The 27,930-nt window shown below is 42.0% G+C and overlaps 1 protein-coding gene and 1 long non-coding RNA gene across 2 annotated transcripts in view; one reads left to right on the forward strand and one right to left on the reverse strand.

Annotated features, from left to right (window-relative positions):
- The window catches only part of CACNA2D3 (calcium voltage-gated channel auxiliary subunit alpha2delta 3), an 858,555-nt gene that overhangs the window by 89,051 nt on the left and 741,574 nt on the right, over positions 1-27,930 (forward strand). The gene's annotated exons all lie outside the window — the stretch shown is intronic.
- Positions 1,396-21,774, reverse strand: LOC122236675. The gene is made up of 4 exons (XR_006214850.1): positions 21,566-21,774; positions 17,705-17,811; positions 11,299-11,384; positions 1,396-1,512 (listed from the first exon to the last, which is right to left on the reverse strand). It is a non-coding gene; the product is annotated as an uncharacterized LOC122236675 (long non-coding RNA).

Genomic DNA, 27,930 nt, shown 5'->3' on the forward strand with positions numbered 1-27,930 from the left:
TCGTTTGCTGGGTTTTGCCATGCCTTCCTGGGTGTGTGTGTGTGTGGGGGGGACTTACCTCTTTTCCAAATGAGTAAAGCTAGTGAGGGTGGGAGGTGGAATAACGCGTTCTTTACTTTTTCCTCTGCCACTTGGCCTGTCACAAGTAATTTCCAAACTCAGCATAGCCCAGCGCCAGTGGGTGTAAATTTGTTTCCTCCATTCTCAATTAACCAAAAAGAACTAAGAAGAATGCAGGGGGCATTCATGCATGCAAACATATCCCATTCAGGGGCTAAGCTTATTTATCCTCAGCTTGCTCTTCTTTTTGCGTTTAAAGTATCCTTAAAGAGGGATGCCTGGGTGGCTCAGTTGGTTAAACGTCCAACTTCAGTTCAGGTCATGATCTCATGGTCTGTGAGTTCGAGCCCCGCATCGGGCTCTGTGCTGACAGCTCAGGGCCTGGATCCTGCTTCTGATTCTGTCTCTCCCTCTCTCTCTGCCCCTCCCCCACTCAAGCTCTGTCTCTCACTCCCTCAAAAATAAATAAACATCAAAAAAATTTAAAATATCCTTAAAGAAGTGATTATAATAATAAGTGGTAGGGGTGTTTGTGTTCATTCCCTCTTTAATTTCCTTACTTTGTTAAATATAATCTCAATAGGCCTGTGCTGGTCCCTCAGATTAGGTTTTCCTCACCTTTTTGGGTTGTGGATGCCATTTGAGAGCTGTGCTTCTGTTTCTCTCTGCTTTATATTCATTTTCCCGTTTTCAGTTTTTGGGAGATGGGAGAGAGGCTGCACAATTTAAGAAGCCTGACATCCACCCTTTGCAGAAGATACTTTACAACTGAGGAAGCAGTGGCTTTGAAAGATAGGATCTTTGTATTCCCAACTTTTAGGCTTTTTAGTATTGATCGTGCAATAAAACATTTCTTCACATTTAGTGATTTTTAAAAATTTATGTTTTCACGATGTTTAAATGTTCCAAATATATATGTATTTCATATAATAATAAACAAAAGCTGATATTTGTTTAATTGTTGAAATGTCCTGCTTTCCTTTGAAGTTGGCACTGATAGGTTTTTACCCAGTTGTCCCCCCACTCCCCCAAGTTGTATGGGGTCAGTTGTGAGTACCAAAGGGCCACACCTACTAATGAACTTCTGGATTAATATCAACGTTTGAAACTAATTAGGTAGGTAAAATGCATTTCAAAGAAAACATAATGGCTTCTTGTACTCCAGCTGGAAGGCAGCACCATTAATTGTCTGGTTAGAAAAGCTTTTTAACGTGAGTGATTTAACTGAGCACATTTGAAGGAAACCCAGGAATAATGTATTAACTATTTTATTTTTGTCAAAAATAAGCCCAGGTGGAAGACAGCAGTACCCAGGCAGGACTTGAAATCATCATAGTGGTGTGAATTGCGGAAACCATTTATTTAGCTTTGATTATTTGGAGCACCTGCTCTGTGGGCTTGGAGGATGCTGCAAGATCTAGCTGGGCAAGGTTCCCTGGTTTCCTGGAGCTTCTGTTTGGTGGAGGGAGACAAACAAGAACAAAGTAGAACAAGATGAGCAATTCCAGGTAGTGACAAGAGCCATAAAGAAGGGCAGATCAGACAGCCATGATGCTGAGTACGGGGTTGGGAACGGCCTTTCTAAGGAGGTCCTGGCTGGGTTTGAGAGGAGGGGGAGCCCACCCTGCTGGGGAGTAAGAGGAGACAGACTGGCTGGAGTGGTGGGTGAGGCAAGGGGAAGGGGGCAGCCCTGGGGTCTGAGAGGGAGGCAGGGTTTTATTTCTGGTGCCATGGGAAAGCAGCCAGAGGATTTTCCAGCAGGGCAGTGACTAAGAGGGAGGCGGGGTCTCCTAGGTCCTGAGTCTCCCCCACTCCTCATATTGGCAGCCTCTGTCAGTGGCAGACTTCCTTCCCCTGGCTCTGTCTTTGCTGCCCCCTACCCTGCCCTGGGCTCCTGGGCTAGGGAGCTGATGGACACTGAAGCAGGTTGAATAATGGCCACCGAAGACACCAAGTCTTAATTGCTGGAATTTGTATGCTTTTTATTTAGAAAAAAGGGTCTTGGCAGGTGTAGTTAAGGATTTTGACATGAGGAGATTACCCTGGATTATTCGAGTGGGCTCTAAATGTCATTTTACAAAAGAGAGACAAAGGAAGGTATAGACTCCCCAAGGAGGGGAGGAGGTGAAGATAGAGCCAAGAAATACCAGCAGCCACCAGAAGCTGGAGGAGGCAAGGAATGGATTCTCCTCGAGAGCCTTTGGAGGGAATGTGGCCCTACTGACATTTTGATTTCTCAGAACTCTGAGAGAATCGATGTCTTGTTTTGAGCCACTGGTTTGTGGTAATTTGTCACAGCAGTCCCAGGAAACCAACCTAGGCTCCAGGGAGAAATGGGGGGATGGAGATGAGAGTCATCTCCTCCCTTCTTTGGAATTCCAACCCATGCAGGGTGGGCGGGCATGGAAAGAGTAGAAAGGTTGAGGGCGATGAGAGACCACCCTCCCGTTGTGTGGGACTGTCCGCTCATATCTGCCCTCTTTACGCTCCAGCCAAGCTCAGTTTAGAGCAGGGGTTTCCCACTTTCATACCCCAGGGATCAGACCGGCCATGCCTTGTTGAGGAGGGCAGTGTGCAGGGAGCTTGGCACATGCCCTGGGCAGCTGCACCTCCCCTCGGCTGATGTGTGGGGCCAGTGGGGTCAGATGCCCTGGTTTTCTCAGACAAGCCTGAAAAAAAAATCAGATTTTTTTAAAACATGAAATTTCCTGCTATGGAAAGCTGGTTTTTAGTTGCACGTCTGATTTGACCCGGGGTGAGGTGAAAGGCTGTATTTTGTGACTTCTGTCTTATAGTTTTTATTTGTCCCTAATGTTAGCATATTATTTTCCACCTCCATTTTTATGAGCCTGGGGTTTAATCAGTGTATTCGTTTCTTAATGCTGCTGTAACAAGGTATCACAAACCTAGTTGCTTTAAATAATACACATTTTGTATTTTATGTTCTAGAGCTCAGAAATCAATGAGAGATGTTATAGGGTGCCTGGGTGGCTGAGTCCGTTAAGCATCTGACTCTTGATTTTGGTTCATGCCATGATTTCATGATTCGGGGGATTGAGCCCCATGTTGGGCTCTGTGCTGACAGTGTGGAGCCTGCTTGGGATTCTCTCTCTCTCTCTCTCTCTCTCTCTCTCTCTCTCTCTCTCTCTGCCCCTCCCATGCATGCACATGCTCTCTCTCTAAAAATAAATAAATGTTAAAGAAATAGATGTTATAGGGCTCAAATCAAGGTGTTTGCAGAGCTATGTTCCTGTTGAAGGATCTGGGGAGTATCTGTTCCTTGCCTTTTTTAACTCCCAGAGGTTATCCTTGGCTCATGGCTCCCTTCCATGGCACAAGCCAACCTCTGTCATATCTCCTTCTCTATGATATCTCTTTCTCCCCTTAAGAACCCTGTGACTACATAATTTTCCCACCTCAGGATCATTAATTTAATCATGTCTGCAGAATCTCTTTTGCCATGTAAGGTAATTACATGGTTCTGGAATTAGGATGTGGATATCTCTTCGGGCCATTATAATGCCTTCCATAGTCAGTCAGTAACCAGTACTTACCTGTAGATCTCTATGCCCTGCATATGAAAGACCCCTGTGACTGCCTTGTCTCCCTCTTACCCATTCTACTTTGTGCTGATACCAGTTCTCAAGGGCCCATCGTATGTGTCAGTTCCCAATTTTATGTTCAGTGACTTCATGTTGGTAGCTTGAAGTTGGCCAGGGTAGAATATTTACACCTTAGATATTGGCAAATGTTATAATTCAGGGCTTTCCACCCCATCTCTTTCCATTCTTTGTCCCAGAGAGCTGGATATCAAACATTTATCAGCATGCCGTTGACTTCCACCTACTCCATTTGGTCTAAGATTCCTGTTTTCTGGGACACCTTGCCCACTTTTCTATGGATAATTGTCTCACGTATGGGGAGGTGGATATGGATGCCTCAGAAGCATTATGGAGATCTTGGTGTGGAGACCGTTATTTATACCTGTTTGAACTCTATAGGTTTGAAAAGTAAACCATGTGCCCTTTGGGTTTTCCTTTCTTCAAAGGAATCTGGAGGATTTATGCTCATTCCTAGCTGGCATTACAGTCCCCCTTTTTTCATATAAAGGAAACATTCAATATTTGCTGTCCTTAAATAAATGACTTCCTCCCTTCATATTGGACCTATTTCTTGTATGTCCCAATGTTAAGGGACTGTCAGTGTCCCTCCCAGTGTTTTGACTTTCATAGATGTGTACAGTCCTGCTAAAAACTTGGTGATTATAAGATCCTTAGTAATCACCAGAACCTGATAGAATAGGGCACATCTTGAAGCATCCTGACAAGGTGGGGTAATTAATTAATTATTCTTTTTCAATAAAACTCTCTCTCCTTACTGAAAGATTCTTGTAAACATTCTAAAAAAACCTGAAACCTCTTTTTGTACTTGGCATTTTATCATGCTAGCTGTGCCTTTTGTTTTTGTTTTTTTTTTTTAATTTTTTTTTCAATGTTTTTTATTTATTTTTGGGACAGAGAGAGACAGAGCATGAACGGGGGAGGGGCAGAGAGAGAGGGAGACACAGAATCGGAAACAGGCTCCAGGCTCCGAGCCATCAGCCCAGAGCCTGACGCGGGGCTCGAACTCACGGACCGCGAGATCATGACCTGGCTGAAGTCGGACGCTTAACCGACTGCGCCACCCAGGCGCCCCTAGCTGTGCCTTTTGAATCTCTAAAATTGTATTTGCTATTCTCTTTTCTAATGGGATTTCAAGCAACTTTTTGATCAAGAAGTTTCGTACAATGGTCTTTCTAAAATACTATAGAATTAACAGTTTTCCCCTTTTATGTCAACATTTGGTTACTTGTTTCTTGGTGACTGCTCTGAATATTTCTTCCATCTTTGTATTCAGTCAGTGCTCTGATAGAGTCAGTATTTTTGTTGCACAGATTGCTACCATGTTTGGGGCACGATTACTCTTATCAGTTAGGTTCTCAGGAAAGCCTCATTAATTAGATGTGTGATTATTTTCTAATATTCCCTTTATAGATAAGTTTCTTAAGAATGTCTTTAAAAATGAAGGTTGACCAAAATATTACAAATTTACAAAAGGTCTGATACTTAGGCAGCCTTAAAAAATGGCAGATGATTGGCTTAGAAAATCAAGCCACTCTAAGATGGGACAACTGAGTCCAAAAGGGCTCTTTCGTTGGAGGACAAGGCTGAGGGCCCAGGTGTGTGGGCGTCCACTTCTTGTCTTTCCTGTTGTACCCTGGCCCCTTTCTGGCTGAGAGGCTTAGAGGCCCAGCTAGGCCACACATGCTGGCCCTGTGGACGAGAGGCTTTAGGTAAGAGTGGAGACAGGAGAAGATGGAGGTGAGGAAGAGTTTGCCTTTCAGCCAGCCAACATTATCCACCCGCCCTATGCTGGGCACCAGGTGGAGTGCTTTAAGTACACTTATGCGTTTCATTCTGCACCCTTCCAAAAAGTGTTCTTCAATTCATCCTGCCAATATTAGTAGTGCAATCAAGACAACGAGGCTGTAAAGCAACTAAAGATTTTATTTGAGGTCTTGGGGATTGTAGTTGGGGAGACACAGAGCTGACCTGATCCAAGTGAGGGTGGGGGGTGCAGACTTATAAAGGCAAAAACGGCACAGATACAGAAGTTGTTCTGAAAGGATTATGGTTGGTGCTGGCAGAGTTTAAAGTGATTAAGACACAGTTGGTTCTTTAGCTACCAAGTGTTCCTTCATCCCTATGCTAGTGCGAAGTGGAAGGATGTCTTCCAGGTGGTGGTTGAGTTGCAACCAATAGGCTGCAGTTGACCGAAGTCACAAGTTTACTGTCCTGAGAAATTACTTACTCAGTGTCCTTTGGACTCTATTTTGATTGATTCTTAGCAATGTTTACTTCATTTTGAATGCTCTTTTGCAGTACCTACCACGTGGCAGGCATTTTGCTGGGTGCTGGGGATATACAGACAGAAATCAGTGAATCCCTGCCTTCCTGGGGCACACAGTCTAGAATATTAAAATGTTAGGATGTTAGATTAAATATTAAAATATTAAATCTTAAATATTAAAATGTTAGAATATTAAGATGTTAGGATCTTGAGAATGGTACAGTGGTGAATAAAAATTCCATTAATGATTTAGTTTCCAGTTTGGGTAAGGAGAACTTCTTATGACTGTAGTTTATTCTCCTGTATGTGTTTAAAGTTGGTAGATTCAACCTCTCTCACAATTGAGTATTTTTGTATGGTACCATTGTACTTTCGAGCTTCTAACTTGGTAGTCTAGTTTCATTGAGAGTTATATTTGGGGTTGTTTGAAACATATACACCTGTATGAGAGTTAATCTAAATTGAAATCCACTAAAATATGGTTAATTGTTAAATGGACATATTATAGGCTAGTTTTTATGAGTTTTTTTCCAGCAACATATTTTGTAAAGCTATGCTACTGGCATATGAAGCAGTTTATAATTCTAGAAGAAAACTTTTTTCTTATTAATTGATTCATTTATTCTCTCCTTCTTGCATTTTCTAATTCCCAAAGCAACCACGTCACCTTTCATAGTCCACTTAATGTGACTGTTATATCATTTCATGTAAAATGTAGAAAGCTTGCAATTGTATCAGCCTCTTTCTTCCTGGTCTTTGTAGTTGTCATATGTAGTATACTTACATGCACTGAAAACCCCAACAGGCAATGTTACCATTTTTGCTTCAGTCAAATGTATTTTAGAGTATTTAAAACTAGGAAAGGCAATCTGTTGCATTTGATCAGTTTTTTGTTTTTTTTTTTAACCATTTCTCTTGCTCTTCCCTTTTGCCTGAAGACACAGGTTTTTCTCTATTAACATTTAACCTTTGGCTTGAAGAACTTTCTTTGGCTCTTCCTGTAGAGAAGATCTACTGGTGACAAATTCATTTCTCCTTCATTTGCCAATGTCTTATTTTTGCCTTTATCCTTGAAGGATGTTTCAGTGGATATAAAATTCTGGGGTGACCATTCGTTTTTTATTTTAGAGGGAGAGAGAGAGAGCGAGAGCGAGTGAGAGCATGACCTGCGGAGAGGGGCAGAGGGAGAGAGAGAGAATCTCAAACAGGCTCCACACTCAGCACAGAGCTTGACATGAGGCTTGATCCCACGACCCTGGGATCATGACCTGAGCCAAAATGAGGACCTGGACTCTCAACCGACTGAGCCACCCAGGCACCTTGGCAGTTCTTATCTTTCAGCATTTAAAAGATGTTGTTCTACTGTTTTCTGGTCGCCATAATTTCTAATGAGAGTCATTGGATATGATGAGAAATTTGTGGTGATTCACACCATTTCTTTCTTTATGTAATGTGTCATTTTTCTTCTGTTGCTTTTGAGAGTGTTTTCTTTTTGTTTTCTGCCATCTGATTATGCTGTGTCCAGGTGTGGTCTTCTTTGAGTTTATCCTGTTTCTAAATCTCTGGGCTTCTTGAATCTGTAAACTTATGTCTCTGAACAAATTTGACAGTTATTTTTTTCGCCATATTTTCCTGCCCAGATCTCTTTCTCCTAGCTTTTTGGCACTCCAGTGACCTTTGGATATCGTCCTCATGGTTCCTGAAGCTTTGTTTATTTTTTCCCAATCTTTCTATTTCATAGTAGGTAATTTTTCTCTTTTCATGTTTACTTATTCTTTCCTCTGTCGTCTCCATTCTGTTATGGAGCCCATCCAGTGAGTTTTCATTTAAGATGTTGTTTTTGTAAGTGTCTAAATTTTCATTTGGTTTTTTATTGTTCTCTTGCGTGTTCTCTGAATGTTCTCATTCTATTTATTTCAACTGTCTTTTCCTTCACTTCATGAACGGTAGTTCTTTAAAAAATTTTTTTTTTGAGAGAGAGAGTGTGTGTGCGTGCGTGTGCTCACAAGTGGGGGAGGGGCAGAGAGAGAGGCAGACAAAGGATCCAAAGCAGGCTCTGCATGGTCAGCCTGATGCAAAGCTTGAATCCATGAACTGTGAGATCATGACCTGAGCCAAAGTCAGATGCTTAACTGAGTCACCCAGGTGCTCATGAACTGTTTTGTTTTGTTTTGTTTTGTTTTTAAGCTTATTTATTTTTTTGAAAGAGAACACAAGCAGGGAAGGGGCAGAGACAGAGAGGGAGACGCAGAATCCAAAATAGGCTCCAGGCTCTGAGCTGTCCAAGCAGAGCCTGATGCGGGGCTTGAACCCATGAGCCATGAGATCCATGAACTGTGAATCCATGAACTGTGAGATCATGACCTGAGCCAAAGTCAGACACTTAACTGACTGAGCCATCCAAGTGCCCCTGAACTGTAGTTTTAATGGCTCTTTTAAAGTCTCTGCTTGATAGTTCTCATGTCTGAAGCATCTTGGGGTTGGCATCTGTTGATTATACTTTTCCTCAAGGAATTTCAGATTGTATCTTGGATGTTCAGAATGTTATGTTGTAAAAGCACTGGGTCTAGTTAGAATCCTATGGAAATGTTGACTTTTTTAGTTGTTTCATCAGGCAGTCAATCTAATTAGGTTCAGACTGTCAGTTCTGCCTCAGCTTTGGCAGATGGTGGTCCAGATCTCAGTCCAGCCTTCTGAGCTATGGTATGCTGATTTTGATCTGTCCTTTACACGCAAATCTCTGTTAAGTTCTCTCAGCCTTTGCTACACAGAGTTTTACAAGAGGAAGAAACAAAAAGCCAAACAGTTCAGCTACTGCCCTCCTACTTACATTCTCCGATCTTTTTTTTTTTTTTTTTTTAATGTTTGTTTGTTTGTTTTTTTGAGGGAGCAAGCTTGCGTGAGCTGGGGTGGAGCAGTGAGGGAGGGAGAGAGAGAATCCCAAGCAGGTTCCGTGCTGTCAGTGCAGAGCTGGATGTGGGGCTCAATTGCATGAACCATGAGATCATGACCTGAGCCAAAATCAAGAGTCAGGTGCCCCGCCGTCACCAGTCTTAAAAGAAGTTGTTTTTCTGAGCCAGCAAAGCTTGGATGAGGTGGAACTGACTTGCATGCTCTTTTTTTTTTTTGACTTACATGCTCTTAGTCCAACTTTGTTCCAGGAGCTCTTTGTGGTTCTACTTTTATTTTGATTCGAAATTCATGCAATTTGGAGGATATCGTGCGACCTTTGTTGAGACTGTGTTTCTACCTTGTAGCTCAGACACCAGGGACAGTAGAATAGTGCATTTTCAGAACTTCCAGGGCACAAAGAGTTTAGGTCTGTTCTCCTGATTTTATAGATTAAAAAATGGAGACCTGTTCAAAGTTCTACATTTTGAGCTTTAACAGATCTCCCATTTGGTTTCCTTACCAGGATGGGGCTACAGAAGCCTTGGGTTTAAAACCTAGCCCTGCCATTTAACTGGGTGTGATGTTATGGAGAGATCTGATTTCTGTGGGTTTTCATTTCATCATCTGTACTGTGGGATAATACTTGCCTTGAGAATCAGGCATCATGTACGTCAATCACCTAGCCCAGGGCACCACTAGATGGTGTTAAAGAGATTGAACTAATATTTATTGACTCTGACCAGATGCCTTGGTGAGAACCCGGGCCCTGTCTTGAGGAGGTGGCCACAGTGTAGCGGTGATCTCTTTAGCAAGTTCATAAGGATTTGAGACTTAGTTCAAGTCCTTTTATTTCACACATGGAATTCAGACCTTGAAGTTGGAACCCTGAGGACCTGTGATCTATTTGACCTGCAATTTTATCCTGCCCCCACTGTTGCTCTCAGCAGGTCCCTACCAATTTTTACTAAGGTGTTCACGGTGGTGACCAGACGGTATCCTCATCATCTGGATTGAGAGATGGCAGAATCACTGTTTCGCAGCCGGGGAGCAGAGGTGTGGCATTGTGCATATGCTGTCGTGAGCGGAATCTGGGTTTTCAGTTTGAGTTTTCATATATGGGTTTCGGATATGCCAGGAGTGTATTGATACAGCAATATGGGGCTTAGCTGCTCTTCTTTCTACAAGGAGCTCACTTTATTTTATTTTTTTGAATACCTTGAGATCTTTTTAGAGGCCACGTGCACCTGAAGATTTGTGTGTCTCAGGCACCTCCAGGGCTGTGTGTTGCTCCCAACATGCCAGACCTTTCTTCGTGCTGTGTTGAAACATCAGGAGTGAATCAGACATTTCTTGGGCTAACACTGCTGCCAGCGGCCAGTCTGGGGAGACTTGATCCTCTTTCTCTCTTTTTTTTGTGGGCCTTTTGTTCCATAACATGATTCTGTTTTACCGGGTATTTGTAAGGCCTGAAGGGCTAGTGATTTTCAGGATTTGAAAGTTTTCGATAAGTTAAGGAAATCTGAAGGCTATGGAGTTGGCTGGATTCGTTTCTGTTTTTTTTTTTTTTTTTTTTTCTTCTTCTTATGCTTTGTTGTGTTCATATGGCAGGAACCCAGTTATAAAAATGCCAGTTTTCCTCCTGAGTACCAGCTGCCTTGGCAAGCTTTTCCTGTAATGCACCAAATTTACTGTTCTGGGATTCATTTTGTTCTACCTTGTTCAAAGTGCTTGCTTCGGTGGAGAGGGAAATTTTAATCATTTGGATGGCCGAAGATTACAGGTACCTCCCTTCCCTTTTTATCCTGATGTAACTTCTTGTCATCCATTCTTTGCCACTTCAACATATGACGCTTCTATAAGTGACTTGTAGAAGGCACTCCAATCATGGTGAAATATTACACAAGCTGGAAGCTTTGTCAAAGGTAAGTTTAATTTTAAGCAAAAAAAAATTATTTTTTTAATGTTTGTTTATTTTCTTTTTCTTTTTCTTTTTTTTTAATCTATTTTTGAGACAGAGAGAGACAAAGCATGAGTAGGGGAGGGGCAGAGAGAGAGGGAGACAAGAATGTGAAGCAGGCTCCGGGCTCTGAGCTGTCAGCACAGAGCCCAACGTGGGGCTTAAACTCACGGACTGTGAGATCATGACCTGAGCTGAAGTCATACGCTCAACCAACTGAGCCAAACAGGTGCCCCTATTTTATTTTTCTTTTTGAGAGAGAGAGACAGAGTATGAGTGGGGGAGGCACGGAGAACAGAGGGAGATACAGAATCTGAAGCAGGCTCCAGGCTCTGAGCTGACAGCACAGAGCCCAACGCGGGGCTTGAACCCACAAACCATGAGATCATGACCTGAGCTGAAGTCGGATGCTTAACCGACTGAGCCACCCAGGTGCCCCATAAAAAAAAAAAATTATTTTACATGTGATCAAATAAGAAGAAAAAATCAGGCCTACTCACAGGGCTGACTGTAAGATGGTTTAATTGTTTCCTTTGCCTTGTGGTTTAAAGTATTTTTAACTTATTAGTGTTCCCAGTTTCTGCTCCTAAAAACAAACATGAGTTTAAAAGATAGTATAGTTATATTGTAGGGAAATTATGCCAGATTTCATTTTTTTCCCTCCGTTCTTGCCAGTGTAGTATTTATTCGTCCCTTCTTTGGGCTCCCCAAAAGATGAAGATCCAAGAGTCTGTGAAATCCTCCTTTCTGACTGCTGTGGATTTAATTTGTTTTAAATGCTTATTTTTTGAGAGAGATACAGACAGAGCATGAATGGGGAAGGGGCAGACAGAGAGGGAGACACAGAATCCGAAGCAGACTCCAGGCTCTGAGCTGTCAGCACAGAGCCTGACATGGGACTTGAACTCATGAACTGCAAGATCATGACCTGAGCCGAAGTTGGACACTTAACCGACTGAGCCACCCAGGTGCCCCTGGACTTAATTTTGTGTCCTCTTTTCCAAATTCGTGTGTTGAAGCCCTAACTCCCAGTGTGATAGTATTTGGGGCCTCTGGGAGGTGATTAGGTTTAGTTGAGGGTCATGAGGGTGGAATCCTTGTAGAAAGGAACCAGGAAGCCAGCTCATCCTCTCTCTGCAGTGAGGATATGACAGGATGGTGGCCTTTGCAAATTAGGATGAAGGCTCTTGCCAGACACTGAACATGCTGGCACCTTGATGTTGGCCAAACTGTGAGAAAAAGTAAGCAATCTCTGGTTTCTGCCACCCAATTTATAGTGGATTTCTGACTGAGACACTGATGTACCTTACTTGTATTCAAGAAGATGTTTCTCAGTTCTCGTAAGAATTAACTAAGCTGATACATGTTTAAATTGGTAAATTGTGAGGGTCGTTAATTTCTGAAAAGGCATAATAATTTTTTCAGGTGATTTTTGAAGAGTATATCCTATGATCTATGAATGAAAAACTCATCGTAGCATGTAAATAGTTTCTGAGCCACAGCTAGACACAGGAGATTCTAAAGGCAAAGTCTGCCGGACTCTGTGGGAGACAGGTTGAAAATGTGGGGCTTCATTAAGCATGTTACACTTACAGCTCAAGAAAGGCAATAAATTTGTATGAGAGATTATTCAGGCCACATGTCACCTCCACAGTCTTATAAAATTCCTTCTATCTTGCCAGAGAATCCAGATTTGACATTTTTATTTCAACAATATTTTATACAGATAGATGTAGATACATCTCTTGGCAGGAGGAGGAATTATAAATGCTAATTCATTCCATTGAGCGGTAAACATTTTCTCTACTGCTTAATAGGACAAAATACATAAAGATTAATTAAATGATCTAAAATTTCCAAGCTTCTTTTTAATTGCATAAATTGAATCTCTTGCCAAAAGATACCCAGCTCTGGTAAACATGATAGATGGTGATGGGGACACATGGTGACTTGGATAGACTCCACTTCTGGATTCTGCCTGAGTGTGTTGGCCACAGGTTGCGGTCTACAAACAATATCCACTCCACCAATGCATAAACCAGGGCTCGGTGGTCAGTGGTTTCATGTGATGTCTTTAGGGTGCTACCACACTGACGTGACAAGGGGGAATGCTCGCTGGTCAGGGGCGTAGGTCTCTAATTTGGCTGGAATGTCATAGATGCCCAAATATCTGCGTGTTTGTAAGGGTGTTAACCATTTGTTGAAATGCAGCATCTTGGTTGAGCGGAAGAAGTTCTTAAGTCAGATTAAAAAGCCTGCCTCTGGTCCTCCCTCTGATAGCCAACCACGTGGAACCATAGATCCACCATTTGTGAGACGGGCTGTGTTACTTGTTTCACCCTTTTTCAGGGTAAAGATAGGGAGCCCTCTGAAGTGGGGACTGTCAGCACTCCTTGAGAAATCTAAAGCAGTTTGTTAGTGTGTTGGTAAGCATCTGCAAGAGAAGCAGGCCTTGTACTGGGCTAGCCTTTTTGCACATATATGTAACTAATATGTAGCTGTGTTGTAAGAATTCTTTTAGATGCTACTAGAATGCTATCCTGGAGCTGAAAGGGATTTCTGTCCAGTTTGTTCACCCATATATTTCCAGTGTGTAATAAAGTGCCTGGCATGTACTAATGGTTCCATAACATTTGTTGAATGAATGAATGAATGAATGAATGAATGTTTTTCACAGGTATTACAGTGAATAGTACGTGATTTTGTCAAGCGCAAGGTTATAGGTTTCATGGTTATGGAGATATATTTGTTACATTTCTTTCTATAGAGACAGCTGCCTAATGTCAAGAAGCTGTATGATGAATGGAAGGAGTGGTCCTAGGGTGGGGTGGGAGGGGAATTCACATGAACTCAGGTAGCAGTGCCAAAGCTGTTGCCCTGGATGTTGACCCCTTGTCCTTGGCACACCTGGGGTTCCTTGTTCCTACATGGCATGACAGCGCCCGTCTCTTGGGTCCACTGCCTTGGTACTCGAGCACAGCATCGGATGTTATAGACTCATGTGAAGCATAGACATGTTTCACAGGAGTGACCTCCTCTGTGCTGTGGTGGGGGTGGCCTCAGCTTTGTAAATATGTGTATGTGTGTGTATATATAACACATAACGTCTATATAAATATTGATATTGGTATTAATATAGATATGTATATGTATTGACACACACACACACAGACACGATGCATGTGTTTGTTCTGACATGAAGAGCTCAGCTACGGAGTCAGTTAGAAGGTTCCAATTCTGGGTCAGCCATTTGCTTATTTCATGCTCTTGGAAAAGTTACCAAATCACTTGGAGCTTGGGGTTTTCAGCTATAGGGAGATGGTGATAGCACCTGGTTCATAGGGTTACTTTGAGCATTAAATGAGTTTGTGCATAAGAGGGTTTAGCAAATTGAGTGGTAGTACATATGAGAGTGTGCTAGTTGTCACTGTTCTTGTATCAGTACCACTTAGTGCAGGATTACTAGGAGCTGCGTCCTGGGCTTAGAGTCATACACACATAATCTTTCTTAATTTTTCTAGCAATACTATGAGGTGAATTTTTAAGCCCAGGAGGAAACATGTCACAAGTGATGAATTGCATGAGGATTTTTGTTCTTTGTTTTGGCCAAAAGAGCTTCCTTTCTAGAAATATCATATTCGGGCAATATCTGACCCCCACCCCCGCACCGAACATATTCCCCCACCCTGCCTTGCGCTCAAGGTCTGTTCTTTTCACATCAGTTTTTTTGGATTTTTCCCTGTGTGGCTCTACATAAATCTTTTCTTAATACTGAATAGCTTATTTTTTTGGAATGCAGATGTAGAACACATGGGCATTTTGATTTACGATAGCACAAGATGCAGACTTCAAGTTATGTAATTAGGGTACAGAGCCGTGTTGCAGTCCATGCCCTCATTGTTTGCAAAGTCTCATGCCAATCAGTTTGCCTTGGAGTCAGTCTGATCCTCTCTGGATGCTGGCTCTCCGCACAATGCTGGACTGATGAGATAAACCTAACCACCATCTCTGCTCCCCAGGAGCTGTCAGTCAAACAGTTCCACTCAACATCATGACACTCAACCTAGTGAATGATTGGATAGTGCTAGAAAGACAAATGCAGTAGGTTAAGGCGAGGGAGAGTGGTGGGGGTGTGTTCAGGAAGGTTCTCTGATGAGGCATTGGAATGGAGATTGGGTGTCCTTTCATTTGCTCCAATTTTCTCCTTAACACTTAAGACCACCTGCCATTTTTCTGTTGCCCCACACATCCCCATGGAATGTCAAATCTGAGAACAGGACCTTAGTCTGTGAGCATTTTACTCTTTGTTTTAAATTTATTCAATATCTATCTATCTATCTATCTATCTATCTATCTATTTATTTAGAGAGCACAAATCAGGGAAGGGCAGGGGGAGAGAGGGAGAGAGAATCCCTGTCAATGTGGAGCCAGATGTGGGGCTCAAACTCATGAACTGTGAGATCATGACCTGAGCTGGTCAGAGGCTTAACCAACTGAGCCACCCAGGTGCCCTGTTAGCATTTGCTCTTATATATCCTAGGTCCCAGTTCCTAGGCCAGCCCAATCCAGTGTGGAATGGGTGGTTGATAAAGGGAGCCAGTAACTAGGAGGCACAGAATGATCATTTAAAGGCTGTGGACAGTGTATAAGAGGTTACCCATTAGACAAGGGTGAGCTCTACACAGAGGGTAGGGAAAGGCATTGTTGGCCACAGGATCAGCTTATCCAAAGGCACAGAGCCTGGAGACACCATAGGTGGATGTGTCCCGAGTGCATATTTTTCAAGAGGCTGCCTTGCCATTTTGGCCTCTGTGGCCTTCTGCATCTTTGGAAACATGAAATGATACAGCACTGATTAAGGGCAGTGGCTCTTTGTGCTCTGTTTTCTGAAAGAGTGTGGGAATGTTTATTCTTTGGGACCAAATTCTCATAGCATTGAGAAAATGAGCAATTTGGACCTGGCGGGCTACTTGACAATCTAATCTAAGGAGGAGATCTGGATCCCTTCTCAGCTCAAAGAAAAGTTGGTAATCATTAGGAATGGAGGATTTAAATTCTCTGATTATCATACAGTTTGTTTTCCGTTGTCTTGTATAGCTGTGTAGACAGGGATTGGTTCTATTTAGAAGATTAAGGATGGGTTGACCATTGGGAAAAATAAAACTGAGCAGGTTTCTTTGAACATAAAAAAAAAAATATCTATTCTACCAGGTCTTGGCTTCTAATACTGTTTCCCAATAAAAGGAACCGGGGCTTCTCGGAGAAATAGAAGATTCTTGGACTGTGGCAGGGAATTCATACGATGAGCCTGGAGAATTTGCACTGTAGAAAGTAATAAGCAAGTGCTCAAAACACAAACATAAAAACACAGTGGCAAGTATATGCCAAAGACACACAGGAGTCAACTGAAAGAGCTCCCAGTGGCCACACTGGAATAGTTTGAGTAACAAAATAAAGCAGTACTGGATTGCAATCTAAAAGATAAGATAAAGTAAAAGTAAAGTAAATAAATGATATGTATGAATGGCGGGAGAGACCAGTCTCCCATGTAGAAGAATTCAGAGTAATGTATGTAGCTACTCTGCCCTCAGGGAGGTGGAGCATAACTTCATTCCTCACATGTGAGCTATACATAGTGACTTCCTTCCAAGAGTACAGTGTAGACAGGGAGGAAAGAAAGAATAACTTTTCAGTGGAGAAACTTGGTCACCACCACCTCAGCCAGATAATCAAGGTGGGCATCAACAGTGATAAGTCACGTGAAGCGATAGCAACGACTCTTCCCATAACACCAGCCTGACCATGAGATAGACATCAGAAAAATCCCATCAGAATAACATTCTACAAAATGCCTGACCAGTACTCTGTAAAACTGCCACGGTCATCAAAACAACGAAAATCTAAGAGAGACTGTCACAGCCAAGAGGAACCCAAGGAGACGATGAGTAAATGTGATGTGATATCCTAGATGAGATCCTGGACCAGAAAAAGGACATTAGGTAAAAACTAAGGAAATCCGAATCAAGTGTGGATTTTAGTTAATAATAATATATGTATATTAGTTCATTAGTTGTGACACATATGTCATGGTTGTATAAGTGAATAGCAATAGGAGAAACTGGGCAGGGAATGTATAGGAACTCTGTACTATCTTAGCATTCTATAATCCAAAACTATTCTAAGATAAAAAGTTTATTGAAAAATACCCATTAAGCTAAACCCTGGTTTATTGTCACTTTTGATTGAAGATCAGATGCCAAGTCAACAGGCCACTATATGTTCCTTAGATGAAGGTTGAGGGATGGCTTAAAAAACCTAGCTCGACTCTGCATGGAAATTGTCAGGGATGTGGAACCTTCTTGCCAGGACCACCTGGGTGACACTTAAAATAATTCAAACCTCATATGAAAGACCATTGTTCCAAGTGGGCCAAACCAAGCAGGCTGTACAACATAGTGGCTGAGCCACACTGTTGCTGGATTCAAATCCAGCCCTGAAGTATACTAGCCAAGGGATTTTTGCACAAGCGGTTCTAAACCTTGGTTTCCTCCTCAATGGAATGAATATCATGGTAACACCATATCATTGACGTTTCAAGGATGAAATGAAGGGGATGGTGTCTGTAAGGCACTTAGCACAGTTCTCAGTACTCATTAGCTGTCCTATAAATGGCAGTACTCTTGTTGCTGATAACTTTCTCTCTCTTTTTTTTAATGTGCAAAAAATATTCCATTAACACAGTCTGAGTGATTCTGCTTAATGGCAGTAGATGCTGCCAGTGGCTACTTTGATCTGATTTCAAGGGTAAGAGGAACTTCTTTCCTTGCAAAAATCTGTTATCAACACCTCTGTTTCCCCCTGGAAGAATTAATTATGTTAAATAACTTGTATTAAACATCACCATACCTCTTTCAAGCTGCTCATGTCCCTTGAAGGGATAACACATCTGGCATGAAAGGGCTTACAAGATTTGCTGTGCGAGAGAAACCGAGCTCACCGGGACCTTGGAACATCTGGAGAGGAGAAAAGGTTCAGAGAAGAGAGTGAAGGTGCCCCATTGACTTCCTAAATCCACCTACATCTGCCCAGGGATGGCCCCGTTGCTGTTTATCTACAATATTTTATATTTCCTGCTAATCAAGGTATACAAGAAGTTTGGATTTATCCAAGTTATACAAATGAAATGTAGGTCAGAAGCATTTTTATAGATTTTCATGGTAAAGATTAATCTTTACCCAAGCAGCTGGATCTCTGGAACTTGACTGTTACAAAGAGGAAAACCAGCTGACCCACCAAGACTTCATTTAATGGATTCAACTTTCTAATTGCCTTTTTTTTTTTTTTTTTTTTTTTTTTTTGCCTCTCAGGAATTATTACATCAACATCTTTTACTCTGATTGAAAACCCGGGTGTTTCTGCTGTTGGCATGTGCTGCAGCAAAGCATGCTGGCTTTGGTTCACTCCCCCCTTGGCTGCATTTCCCAGCGTTTTTCCCTTTCCACTGCAGGATTCCTGCAAAGCCATAAGAGTTCAACACATTTTAATATATACTCTGTAGAAAAATAAAAATGGCTTCATGTGTAAATAGGGTTAGGAAATACAGAGTTAAGCCACATTAAGCAGGTTTCTTTACTTGCACACCTTTTCAGAGCCTTGACTTTCCTGATATACACCTTGGGAGTCTTTCAGAATGTGTGTGGTATGGCTCATCTCCAAACTCTCGTGAAACCTACCTTCTTGCAGTGTCTGTTGAGCCTGATGCTGAGAGATCCGTGCTTTTAGGTGTATACTCAAAAAACACCATTCCACACTCTTTTTCAATTTATTTGCACTCATCAGACTTGTCTCTTTCTTTTTTGAATAACAACTAGTCACATGTAGCAAAATTTACATGCTATTAAATTTTCCTCATCATTTTCTCCATATATATACGTGTGTGTGTATATATATATGTGTGTATATATATATATATGTATATATATATATATATAATTTTTAAAATAGCATACTTGAACTTCTGTAGAACTTTGGGGGGTTTATTTTAGTCACATAATCGCCTATATTGGCATTAGTGAGTTGTCAGTCATACGTGCATGTTAAGGAGGTGGAAGCAAATTGCTGCTGAACCCGGAGGTAGAGCAAATCACCTCGAATGATTATGCAAAAAATCCAAATTGTTTTCTTATGGCACCCCCACATTGTGGACTTACTTTAGTAGAAAAAAAGCTGAAAACATTGATGCATTTGCTAAGGTATTTTCATTTGTCTTCATAGACCTTCTTATTATTGGGGAGAAAACAGTAAATATCAAGACATCTAGTTTTTGTGGTGTCAGTTTTTATATGTGGCAGTACCTGGTGGAGAAGTGGATACAATTAAGCAAACATATCCTGCTTTTCTTTCTCATTCTTAAGTCTAAATGAATAAAAAAAAAAAAAAAAAACTATTTCAAGAGCTGTTGGGAAGACTGACACCAAAACATGAGGCTGTTACCTCCTTGTTGCAATCTGAACTGCCCACAATGGGTCCGACTGGGACCTGGTACAGTGATTCACATCAACTATCTTTCTTCCTGTGGCCCAAGGAAATTAATTTTCTTGTGCCTCCATAGTGTTGTTTACCAAAAATGTAAGCGACAGCACTCATAAGCCCATTTAAGGTCTTTAGATCATCTCGAATATTTTATTTCTCAGCGACTTCTAAACCAAAAGATGTGTTTATTGTTGTGAACCATAAACATATTGGGGCTGTGATGCTTATAAATTCATTATCAGTCCTTATTCCTAATGCTTGTCAAAATATTATTATTTGATATGTAAAAAGGAGTGGGTGTCTGGCTCCGTGACCAAAATATAGGACCCAAGGCAGTATTGGACAGTAATCATTGAGTCAGCTGAGTCCTAGCTCTGGGGCAGGGCGTGGCTTGGAGAGTGGTCAACACCTTTCAAAGGTTCTTGAAGAACAGGAAAAAAGTAGGGGTTGAATTTTTTTAGATGCTTTGCTTTCAACCCTATAAGAAAGAATGCAGTTACTGCATGAGTTAAGTGGGGAAATAAGTCAGTCAGTAGGTATTTATGGAGTAACCACTGTGCAAAAGGAAAGGTGTGCAGCAAGAAACCTAATGTCTCTAGCCTTTAGATATTTTGTAATTCAGACAGACAGATGAGATATAAACTCACTGACAAAGTTCATTGACAATATAAGATTCTCGAAGGATGCTGAAGCAGCCCCAGGTTTTCAGTAGCTGCACTAGAAAAGCATTTGTAGCAATGTGGATGGAACTGGAAGATATTATGCTGAGTGAAATAAGTCAGTCAGAGAAGGACAGATACCATGTGTTTTCACTCATGTGGATCTTGAGAAACTTAACAGAAGACCATGGGGGAAGGGAAGGGGAAAAAATAGTCACAAACAGAAAGGGAGGGGAGGCAAACCCTAAGAGACTCTTAAATACAGAGAACAGACTGAGGGTGGATGAGGGGTGGGGGAGAGGGAAAATGGTGATAGGTATTGAGGAGGGCACTTGTTGGGATGAGCACTGGGTGTTGTATGGAAGCAATGAACCATGGGAATCTACCCCCCAAACCAAGAGCACTCTGTACACACTAGCCAATTTGACAATAAATTATTTTAAAAATAACAACGAAAAAACCCCAAAACCAAAACCAAAAAGCTTTAGGATATGTGTGTTGTGGTTCTCATTGCTGAACGTGGAGTCCAAGTCCAAAGGGCTGGGTCAGAAGAAGGAAAATCACTGTATGCTGAAGAGGTGTGGGAAGGACAGGCGTGGCTCCACTGCCTGCCGTGGTTCAGAATGTAGAAAATCTGCCTGAAAAGCAGAAAATCTGAGCCTTGCTCAGAATAATGGCAAGGAGGTAATAGAGTATAGCGAGTAAAAACGAGGGCTTCAAGAAGGCAAACTATTGTGGCATTTGGGGCAGGTTATCTGAATCTCCAATCCTCCCTTCATTCAGTATTAAAGTAGGGATAGGGAAAATACAATACCAGCATAGTAACTACCAACATCGTTTCTATGAAATAGAATCAGATAATGCTTGTAGAAGAAAACAATTTTACCTTATGCTAGGCCTTGGGAAGGTCCCACTAAACATCAGCTGCTATAAGAATCAGTGTAAATGACACCTGTGGACTAGTATTTGAGGCCAGGAATAATGTTTATAGGATAGGGAATAGAACACATAGTTAAGGAACTTAATTTCTAATTTTTAAATCTAAAATATCCTTTTGGCATTTATGCCAGAGCTATCTGGAGCAGTCCAAGATGTTAAAGGGGCTCTTTATGTAAGAGGGAATCTGGGATGTTTAGTCCACCAAGATATGAGAAAAGAATTGACTAGTGATGATCATATTGGGTGGATTTTTTTTTCTTTTGCGTGAAAAAAAATCTAGACACGGGCCAGAAAGGGGGCTAGCAGATCCTGTAGGTTGGTTGTTGCAGGTCAGAACCTCAGCAGCTTAGGTTAAAAGATCAGCCACGATAAGCTAGTCTGTTTTGTTCCAGCCTACCCAAGAGAACAGTAATTACCAGATATAATAATGCTTGTCAAAGGCGGTTACTGAAAACCCTCTGCTGCTTCAGCATAATCAGAACGACAGAAGTTGCAGGATGATTTTCCTTGCGAGAAGCATCCACTCAGAATGCTAATTAGGTGAAGTACAAGGAATATGGATCAGCAGCTGAGCAATGCATTTCCCTCCAGTCAGTAAAGATGAGATAGGAAGTAGCAGAGGAAGAATTTGACTTACCTGATTTATGGTTCGTGATGGGATTCTATACATTGATTTCAGGCTCTTAATTCTTCTCATCTGTTGGCTCTGTAAAGAGATGCTTGGAGGAAGCACAGCACAGAGTAGACTGGCTTTTCCCTTGGAAACTTTGGAGGTGCTGTTATGCTTGGAAATACCTTGGTACAAAGAAAAAAAAATACATAAGGACCTGGTGCCAGTTGTTATCATCCAAGTCCCTGGAGAAAAGCTTTCTAAAAATAACATTGGGAGTCTTTATTCTTTTATCCAGGTCTGCTTCCTGTAGGTGACCTCATAATGGCACTTGAATCTAGTGCCAAATGGGTCCAATAGCTGAGAGACAGCCCCTTGGGTCACTCTGTATCTTTGCTTTTATTTGCTGCCCAACATTCAGTTTCTAAGAAGAAGCTAAACATTTATCCAGAAATCTCAGTGCTGACTTGCACACGGCTATTGTCCAGGTGACCATGGCTGAGGGCCTCCTCCTTGCTAGGCACTAGCATAAGCACTTGAGAAGTAGAACTTCATATAAAACTCCTAGTATACTGAGCGATGGGTCCTATGCTGGCATGAGTACCTGTGTTAGAGAGGAGAAGAAGGAGCACAGTGCAGCCAAATGTGCTGCCCAAGCCCACATAGCTCCTGGGTTGTGGAACAGAGATTCAAACCCCGGCCACCTGACTCCAGAGTCCACAGTCTAAGAAAGGCTGTTAATCACCAAGGAGCTTTTGGGCAACTTTAAGATGAAGACATGGCCTGCAGAGCAGAGCCTGACCAAATTGGGCCTCACAGAGACCAAGCTGGGCACACCTGACTCAAACTTCACACAGGACCGTGGGCTGGTGTGACCTGTATGCTGGTCTCGTGGCTGTTTTGGAAGTGGGAGGTGGACAAAGTGGATGGCAGGCTGGCAATTTCTAGCAAGTTCCTGTGACAGAAGGTGCCAGTGTGGGGCAGTGATTAAGGGTTTGGCTTCTGGGGACACATGCACCCAGCTCCAAATATGGAGGGTACTGGTACCTGGTTAGCAGTTCCAAGACTTGCTTACTGTGTGATCTTGGGCAAGTTATGTTAACTTCCTAGGCCTCAGTTTCTCCATCCAAAATATGATAAGAGTACCTATGAAATAGAGTTGCTTTGAGGATTAAGTGAGAGAAAACATGGGAAAGCTGTTATGCAGGACCTGGAACATGGTAAGTGTGTGGTCAGTGGTGGCTGGCTTTGGTTGCTTTGAGGGCAAGGAGGAAGTTTTGAAGACAATGGACAGTGAAGCAACTTTTACCTGTTGTCAAAACGCTTAAGTGCTCTGTAGAAAATACGCTTGCTGGGCCATCTGGGTGGCTCAGTCAGGCGTCCAACTCTTGATCTCAGCTCAGGCCTCTGTGTCAGGGACATGAATTCAAGCCCAGTGTTGGGACTCATGTTGGGTTCCTCGCTGGGGGTGAAGTCTACTTAAAAAACAAACCAAACAAAACTCTTCCTACCAACAGAGAGGCCGGAAGAGATTGGGGTACAGGAGAATCGCCATCAGCTTCAACAGTTAGCCTGAGTCCCAATTTCTCATCATAAACCAGGTGCCCTCTGATTCCAGACATCCTTCAAGACTGTGCCCTCTGCCTCTGGTTCATTGATTCTCTAGCTCAGCAGTGCTTGCCCCTCTATCCCACATTCTTGTGGAGTTCTGGAAACCCAAGCCTGCAGAGACCTTGGGTTCACTACCTAGGGAGACAGGGGATGGTGTGGGAAGACTCAAGAGCAAGGGAGCCATTAGATGCTTGAAAAACACCGGTTGATGCCAGACAAATCTGGCCAAAAATGGAATGGGTGCTCTTGATCATATTCAGTATTTAGTCTGTTGTACGTTCACACGGGTTCATTATTTTCAGCGCTCACAAACTTTAGGGTTGGTGACTGTTCATATTGCATGAGGAACTGCGTGTCTTTTACGTTTCTGCATAAATGATAGCATTTTTTTTTCATTACACTTATTCTTCAGGTCAGTGAAGCATTTGATACTTTTAACAAAAAAAGATTACTTAGAATCAAAAGGGAGAACCAGTCAAACAGAAACAAAACATCCCCTCCTGCACACACATAAAACAATCCTGGGGGGGTTGGGGCCCAAAGTCGGCCACCTATTATCTGGCTCCAGACTCCAGACTTAAAACATCCAAGCAGAGGGGCACCTGGGTGGCTCAGTCACTTAAACGTCTGACCCTTAATTTCGGCTCAGGTCATGATCTCATGGTTCATGAGATCGAGCCCCACGTCAGGCTCTGTGCTGACACTGTGGGGCCTGCTTGGGATTCTCTCTCTCCCTCGCTCTCTGCCCCTCCTCCGCTTGCTTGTGCTCTTTCTCTGTCTCTCACTCTCAAAATAAATAAAACTTAAAAAAAAAAAACCCCCAAAAACAGCCAAACAGAAAGTTCTTGAGTTCTGACTCAACTTGGCCACTTTTTACCAGCATGAGTTTGGACAAGTCACAGATCCTTCCAAACCTCATTTTCCTTAGCTGTTGAGTTTGGATAACAATACCTGCCTTGCCTTCCTTACTGGATTTGTAGATACTGAAATTAGAATGTTTCTGGAGGTCCTTTCCAAATTGTGCAATACTAGTTTTGGTTTCTTCTATTCTTTTCCCCCAAGGTCACAGAGGTTAGCACATCCATGATGTATACCTGTGTGGCACGTATAACATATAGTCAGCCCACAATAGTGTGTGGAAAAGATACTGGTAATGTTTGACATGTGTGTCTTAGATACAGCACATGAGTAAATCTGCTTCCTTTGTGTAGGGGGTACAGATTCAGGTGACAGTGCTTCCCCATCTTCTGCTGGAGAGCAACCTAATTCTATAGCACATGCTGCCCAGAGCCCAATAGTGTCCCCTCAGTCCTTTTCAACCTAGGAGGCACTGGGGAGGAACTGAGAAATCATGGCATCCGAGCACAACTACTGGGTGTCCTTTGAGTAAGCTTAGCTCAGCTGTTGAGTCAAGTGGCCCCACCTGCTATAGATGAGCAAGACTGATTTAGTCAGGGAGTGGGGAAAAGCACTGAATCTTGACCTGGGGAGAGCAGCTGGTGAACCAGAAGCAGCTGAGACGTTGGAGGTGATCGTGAAAAAAGAACATTTCCTCTTGGGCTTTAAACTAAACTGACTGGTAAATATTAGTTGAATAAAACTATGTTAAAATTGTTAACTGTAAAACAGAGTCAATCAAACTATCATATGCCTCATTAGCTTTAAACATAACATCAATTGTTGCAAAGACTCAGTGGCTGATAAGTTCCCTGAAGAGAGACCAGAGTCACCACTGTGGCCCCAGGATCTGGGATAATGCCCTACTCATAGTAAGGGTTCAGCAAAGACTTGTTGACTTATTGGCTGAAGGAAGAAAAAAAGCATGCAGAGGCATTTACTAGTCATTCTTAATTTAAATCAGTGGACATTTTGAAAGACTTTAGTTTCATTGTAAGCAATAAAATATTTGAAATCATGTGTTTAAGATGCTATCTATACATTATTCAATTCACATTGAAATATTTGACTAATAAGATAAACAGTATATATTTGTCCAAGTACCTCTTAAAATGATCTTCTTCCTACCTTTGGGGATCCATTGATAGTTTGGTAATTACATACTTTTACCTTTTGTATAAAGGCTGAAACTAGAAATCTGGAAGGATTTAGGTGACATATGAGCACTTTAAAATTTGTTGGGTGGGTCATACCTAAGGTAATCTTTTTGTCCTGATTTGTCCAGGACAATGCCAGTTTATACCAGTTGTCTGGCATAATTATTAATGTCACTCCCTATCAAGCTTAATGGTGTCCTCATTTGAACAATAAATTCTATGGTCATAGCCTACAGGTGGCTGGATTGTCAAAGAACACAGGATTTTTGTTTGTATGTTTGTTTTAATGATTGAGAATGTGTGTGTGTGTGTGTGTTTGTGCGCATGCATGCGTGTGTGTGTGTGTGTGTGTGTGAATGAGTGAGTGAATGATCCTTCCTTTGGGGACTTAAAAGGTAGCTTGTGCTGAACCAGAGAGAAAATAGATTTTTGGTTCTAAGGTTGGCTTCTGTTTGAAGGCTAGGGCCTTTGACCTTAGGCCAGGCCTTCCTTCCCATCCTTCATCTAGAGCCTGGTATGTTGGATTGCTTCCCACTCTGGTGATGTGGCAATTGGCCTGGGGCATGGATTTCATCAGCCAACTTTTGATACTCTATATAATGGAATTGTTACTCAGCATAATACAGAGTTTAAGAAACAGCATCTATTCAGAAAGCCTTCTTCTGTGGGTTTACACTGTTTCCTCTCATTCCCTCACCACTGTTAGCCAGGAGTGAATGCTGATTTTGGAAAATGGAAGCCGTCACCAATGCTCCCACCTGTTGTCAGTGCTCCAAATGGAAATGGAACACAAGAATGGATACTTTTTAAAGAGTAGAGTGGTCATGATGAGTTTGGGGTTTGCTCCTCTATTGTCATTGTCACCTGGTAGGGAATTTTTTATAAATAAACCTGATTGCTTTGGGAATTTATGTATTTTTTAAGTTATTTTTGTCATCCTCTCCATACCTTAAGGGCAGAGATATTCTCTCATTTTGTTGCCTTCTTGTGTTTCTTTGCAGTTTGGCCACTCAAGTGTGCATCTCAGACACACTATAGTTTCACTCGTTTCCTCTCTGTTTGCTATCTCCTCCTCCATCCCTTTGTTGTTGTTTTTTTTCCTCCCTTACAATTTATTAGTTAAAAATCAGGCCGTTTAACTGTATTTTGCTGATTGCTCAGTCATAATGGAGTTCACCCTGTTCTTCTGTCCTTGGAATTTCCTGTAAATTAATTGGCAGCTGCTGTTGACAGGTTTGACCAGACTCAGGTCTAATTCCTTGGCAGGACTCTGGGCAGTGGCAGAGTGTTGTTTCGCTGGGAGGCACATGGCACCTACCGCTCTCTCTGTGTCATTCACTGGTATTGGTGTCTGATGCCTAGATCCATCACTTCTAGGATTGCAAAGCAGTGATATTCTGGGTGTATCATTTATTTTTCATTTGTTAGCTGGAATATCTCTATAAAGAAGTGTTTCCTTGACTCTGTTGATTTCTGGTTCAGTATAATTTGTAAAGATAGGCAGGAGAAATCCTTGATTGTTTGCTTTCGTTCACCAGGTTCAAGGTAGGGAATCTCTCCCCTATTGTATTTGGAAGGGAACCAATGGGTTGTGTGCTCTTTTGTTAGTATTATTATGAACAGATGGATCTAAACATATTTTCTGAGTTTCACTTAGTTACAGTTACCATCTTTTTGAAGCTCAGATCCTTGCCTTGGGAGAGCCTCTTCACGAGGGCATCATTTGACATGGCCCTGACAGTCTTTGCCTCCCTGCTACACAAGATTTTCTAGGCTTTTCATGTACATTTCCTACTCCACACCTGGAATCAGCCATTTCTGCAAGATGTTCTGATTTCTGTTAGTGAGAAATAAGCATATCAAGGCCATGGTCTGAGCGCTAGAAGTGCTCAGTGTTACTTGGTTAGTCTTTGTTTCTAGGTCCACTTAGGGGACAAAGCTCAAAGCTGGCAAGGATAAAGATGTATAAATATAACTCTGTGTGTGTGTGTGTGTGTGTGTGTGTGTGTGTGTGTGTGTGTGTGTGTAAAATACTTTAGGGGCATCTGGGTGGCTCAGTCAGTTGAGTATCTGACTCTTGATTTCAGCTCAGGTCATGATCTCACAGTTGGTGAGTTTGAGCCCCACATCAGTCTCTATGCTGACAGGACGGAGCCTGCTTGGGATTCTCTTTCTCTCCAAATAAATAAAAATAAATTAAAAAAATTAAAAAAAATTATGATTTCATATTGATACTTCCAATTCAAAGATAGGGCCATAGAGTTTTTGACCTTATATATACTACGTCTGTATCTTCTGTCTTTCCATCAAGAAACTAGGTTCTGGGGCGCCTGGGTGGCTCAGTCGGTTGAGCGCCGACTTCGGCTCAGGTCACCATCTCACGGTCCATGAGTTCGAGCCCCGCATCGGGCCCCTGTGCTGACAGCTCAGAGCCCGGAGCCTGTTTCAATTCTGTGTCTCCCTCTCTCTGACCCTCCCCCATTCATGCTCTGTCTCTCTCTGTCTCAAAAATAAATAAACGTTAAAAAAAAAAATTTAAAAAACAAACTAGGTTCCAAGGACAAAGGGATGATAGAATTAGAATGTCTCATAACTCTAATAATTCACTTGTTTGGTCTTATTTATAAAACGTTTCAGAATAAGATCTCATGAATATGACTTCTCAAAATACTTAAAACATATTTTAAAATTTGTTTTTCTCTTCTCTTTATTAAAAAATTATTGTAC

The sequence above is a fragment of the Panthera tigris genome, chromosome A2 (genome assembly GCF_018350195.1).
Source record: "Panthera tigris isolate Pti1 chromosome A2, P.tigris_Pti1_mat1.1, whole genome shotgun sequence".
Lineage (NCBI taxonomy): Eukaryota > Metazoa > Chordata > Mammalia > Carnivora > Felidae > Panthera > Panthera tigris.